This window comes from Mus pahari, chromosome 7 (genome assembly GCF_900095145.1).
Source record: "Mus pahari chromosome 7, PAHARI_EIJ_v1.1, whole genome shotgun sequence".
NCBI classification, from domain to species: domain Eukaryota; kingdom Metazoa; phylum Chordata; class Mammalia; order Rodentia; family Muridae; genus Mus; species Mus pahari.
The window spans coordinates 6,577,490-6,582,735 of record NC_034596.1 but is presented as its reverse complement, the minus strand read 5'-3'; positions in this window follow the sequence as shown (position 1 = coordinate 6,582,735).

Sequence of the window (5,246 nt, the reverse complement as noted above, 5' to 3'; positions counted from 1 at the left end):
AAGAGAAGAGAAGAGAAGAGAAGAGAAGAGAAGAGAAGAGAAGAGAAGAGAAGAGAAGAGAAGAGAAGAGAAGAGAAGAGAATCAGTTGCCATAAGAGGAATGTTGTAGAATAGGGAATGAAGAGCCTTCAGAGAAATTTAGTGTTTATAAGTTCTCAGGGACTAGGGAAGTTTTACACCACATTATTTACTATGGGATGACATATGTGACGAAGAGCATGGATGAATCAAGTAACATAAATTAAGAGTTGTTCACCAAAACTCCAAGGATAGGTTAACTCCCTATGCTACACTAAGGAGAGCTGCTCGTAGCTGTGCACGCGCTTGATTGTGTGTGTGTGTGTGTGTGTGTGTGTGTGTGTGTGTGTATGGGACCTGGCTTGTTTCTTAAAGTGACTACTGTCTTAAAGGGGCATGCTGTGATCTAAAAAAGAGGATTCCCTACTTCCTTTTGGTGACTGGTGTATGCCATACACTGGGGATACTTCATGTGATGTGACTCAAAATTACTTCAGTGGAGATGATCCCACCTTGCATAATTGAGTGCCAGGGTGAAGGGAAGTTAACTGACTATGGAAGATGATGCACACAATAATATATAATGATAGAATTAAATCCATTTGGTGGACTTGAAAGCTGATGGTTTATGTATCTTGTTATTATTTGGTTTTGGACCCCAGGATGAGGGACTAAGGTGCATATTTTACATATCAAGAAGGCCCTGGCCTCTAGGTTCTCCCAGTCTCCCTCAGTCCCTACCTGGACAGTCCCTGCCTGTCCCTAAGCCTGAACTTTCCAGCCCAGGGGCTGGGCTGCCCTTCTCTTACATGTTCTTCCTTATATAATTCAGACATTTTCGTCTCCTTGCTCTCTCTTCTTCTCTTCTTTCTGCATACATGCTCTTTTTCTCTTTCTCTCCCCCTCTTCTCTCCCTATGATGACTTCTTTAGTCTCAGTCCTTGGGGCCAAGGAAGTCACCGAAGAACAGTCTCCCAATAAACCTGAATTTAATATAATCTAATCTAGCTTGAATTGGTTAATTTCAACAGCAGAGAAATAACCTATCAGTTATCGCTGAATAATGGCCTTTACTAGATTGCTATAAGAACAAGAATATTAACCAAGTGGTGTTAATAGTTCATGGAAAGTGGCCCCATATAAGGGAACATCGGCCCACTGGAAAAAAAAAGTACAGTGGACATCTGTGGGTTTCCTTGGAATTGCACAAGTAGTTTCCTTATGTGGTAGATCAGAAGTTTGGAGGGCTAAGCTTGGCTGAGACAACTATGGCATTCATTCTTTTAAGATAATTTTATTTTATTTTTAATTAAAGAGAGGCTATTTTATGAGGCTAGATAATACTACCCTCTCCCAAGGCTGAAGGGATAATCACTTTCACCTTCAATTATGTATCTCCCTAAAGAACGAACAATATTTAATGAACTCCAGGTGCATACCTTATAAAAAAAAAAAATCTTTCATTTCACCAACATGTGCCCTCTAAAAGTAATTTTCTTCCGTGTAAGGTGGGCTGCCAGTTTTGTAGTGTTGCATTTGTGTGTGTGTGTGTGTGTGTGTGTGTGTGTGTGTGTGTGTGTGTGTGTGTGTGTAGGGGTTGGGGGGAGGTGAGGAGAAAACTATTGTTTCTCATTTAATTTTCAGTGTTATAAAAGCTTATGTCTCAATTTCCCCCCCAAAACATCTGTTAAACTACAAAGCTGATTCAAGCAAACAAAGGAACTTGAAAGAGAGACCAAATGCTCTTGTCTCCAAGAAGACATATTTAGCCTGGCTCTAATTGACATTCATATGCATTCAAAAGCAATTAAAGCTGCACAAAAGCAACCCAGCGCAGGAGGCTGGGACTCTCCTGTTCTGAAGCATTTGAGTTCAGGTTCAGGCAGAGAAGGCCTGCAGAGTCTGCTTCCATTAGTCCTATCTGGAACTCAGTAAGGCAGTAAACAACTTTCTCTGGTGCTATTTTTTACACCTTTTGGTACATCCCAGAGAAAAATTAAAGAAGAATTTTCTACTACCATAGATATCATTCTAAAATTGTCTTCTCTTCTAGAGGTTTTATAACATCCTCCTAAGCCTTTTATGGCACTTATGACTGTCAAGAATTATTTGTTGACTTGTGTTCATCTCCAAATTATAGCACTGATTCAAAAAGGGTAGGCGGTAGGGGCTACCCTTTCCATGTTGTAGATCTTAATACCTTGCCCATCATTAATATGTTCAATGAATAATTTTGAATGCATACACATATAAGTGAGTGGATTTTCTTTTCCAGAATAATAGAATTTATAGTCCAGGCTTGCTGGAACCTTAAGGTCACAGTACACTTCAATTTTCTTAATCTGTTCCTTGACAACAAAAGTTCTGGCTACGGTACACTGATTTGTGATTTTTAATTTTGGTGTACATTATGCTTCCCACTTTTGGACTATCCGGGGATGCAAAGATAACCTATTCTATAACCTAGTCGTTATGATCAAAAGTCATTTTTAGGTTTGTTATGCTGTAACTTGTAAAACTAATGGAGGAGCTCAAAAGGCAACTTAGCATTAAGATCACTGGATGTTCTTCCAGGGAACTGGGGTTCAGTTTCCAGCGCCCACACAGAAGCTCACAACCTTTTGCAACTCCAGTTCCAGGGCGTTCAACACTGTCTGGTCTTCTGACCCCCGAGAGTACCAGCCACACACGTGGTACACAGACATACATGCAAGCAAAAATCTTATGCTTTGAACATTAAAACAAAAAATTGGTGGGAAGGAAGAAAGGTAGCTGAGATAAATTGTCCCTCAGATGAGCATCATTAGGAAAGCTTTAGCACCATGAACACAGCTAGTAAGTAACAGCTATCATGGATAGTGTGATGTGAGTCCTGAAAAGAAACAACTTCCAATTTAGAGAAACAAAGGAGATTCTTTGCTCTTATAGATTTGGGGACATACAGGGGATTCCACATTGTATGACTTAGCCTACCACCTAGGAACAGTAGGCAGGAATGTCTTAGGGTGGCTATGAAGAGACTGGATATGCAGTTGTAAGTGGGCATGGGCAGGTGGGATGATTGGGGATGGGCGTAGGGAGGTAGCAATTGTGGATGGGAAAGGAGGACACAAGATCACAGCTAGCTGTTTGTTTATCGACCTTTGTTCAGAAAGGGAGAGACTGACGGGGGAGAAGATAGCCTGGATTCTGAGAGAAGGAACCCTGGAAGCTGGAGAATCTGTAGCTCAGCTTGTCTAAGAAACAAAAGTGAAAATCAAATTAGGTACTGTCAACCTAATTTTCCATTTCAGTCCTTTTCATATCTGATCGAGATGATCCATTTGGTTAAGTGTTTGTGACACAAACATGAAAACCTAAATTCAATCTCCAGATCCCATGTTTTAATGGAAAACTACAAGATAGATAGATAGATAGATAGATAGATAGATAGATAGATAGATAGACAGATAGAAAGAAAGATAAGATAAGATAAGATAAGATAAGATAGATCAAACCACCAATCAAAGTCAAACAAAAGCCAGGTTCTTGATCAAGGAAGAGGAGAGAAAAGGGTACCCATAAGTTTTCTAGCTCATTTCACAAGATAACATTTTTTTAGACATTGGGGTAAGGATGAAATGGACAAGGTTGCTGAAGCAGCCTAGAATCCTGGTGGTGGTAGTGGTGGGGTGATGTGTCTTTTGGAGGCAGAGTCTCATGCATTCTAGAGAACAGTCATTCAGAGACTTGTGGGCGGTAACACAAGTATCTATTGGCCACTCCAAGAAATTTTGGTCCTTGGGATAGACCAAAAGAGCAAGTTAAGAATCCAAATATTCATACTGAGAGGGCTTGAGTAAGGAAGAGTCCAGGTGACCTGACTGTGTTACCAACTGAAGACAAAGGCCAGAATTCTGACACATCAACATGGAAGCAGTGTCAGAGTCAAGAAAACAAAGCCCTTGACCTGAAGACACGTAAGGACAAGTCCATAGCCATCAAGCTAAAAGCCAATACAGGAGATAGCCATAAGTCTGTGACTTAAATGTTCTTTCTCTATTATAGCTTTTGCATTGGCAGTTATTTAAATTTTGTGGAGATTTGAACCAATATATGGATGGAGAAGGGAGAGAATAAAATTTGAGAGTGATTTTAAAAATCTGAATGCAGCTATGCTATAAACTGGAATTGACTGAAAAGTGCTCAAATGGGAAGAAATTTACCTGAATGCAGCTTGATATCAGTTTTCTACTGTGAGACAGAAATGGGATCTTAATGACAGAAATTATATTTGACTATAGAAAAATAAGTTACCTTTTTGCATATATTAGTTTGTGATTGTAAATTGGAATCCATTTTATATTCCTAGCAATTTAATTTCTTTTATGATTTCAATTCCTGATTATTTCTTTTTGAAAAAAAATCTACTGTCACTTATATGTATGTCTCCTGTCTTTTTCTGAAGCGTTCATCATTCAACCAGAACAGAGATAGTTGCTCAAACAACACTGGAAAATCAAGAGGTAAAGAATTGCTTATTCACTGTAGTTACAGATATTTCTCACCTCTGTCTCCATTTTCTGCCATTGCTTAAGCTGTGTTTCTCTCACCTGAAACAATTTCTTCCTTCTACTGAATCAAATACTATTTATCAGAGCTTCGCTTGGATCACACCCACTCAGTGCAGTTTTCCTATTCTTCACGGTCTTATTATATGCCCCTCCCCTAAATTCTTGGAGGATGAGGAATCTACACTTAAAAGAACTGAATGGTAATGGCCAGTCCTCATTATTCACCTAATGATTTTTCTCTTCTATTATTAATTAGACTTTGAACTTCACAAAAATCTTTATAAAACATTAAATAGAAAGTATTGGTTATGTGGATAAGAATCACTGATTCAGAATAAGAATGAAGAGGATTTATATTTTAAGGTGGTGCTAGGTAACTCCAACCGCTTAGCCAACTGCTTTCAAAAGATGCTACCCAAATAGACATATCCTGACCTATAGTAAGTTCGAAGATGCTTTAGTCAATTTTTATCTATCTATCTATCTATCTATCTATCTATCTATCTATCTATCTATCTATCTATCTATCTATCTATCCATCTATCTATCTATCTGTACTGGCTAGTTTTGTGTCAATTTGACACAGTTGGAGTTATCACAGAGAAAGGAGCTTCAGTTGGGGAAATGCCTCCATGAGATCCAGCTGTAAGGCATTTTCTCAATTAGTGATCAAGG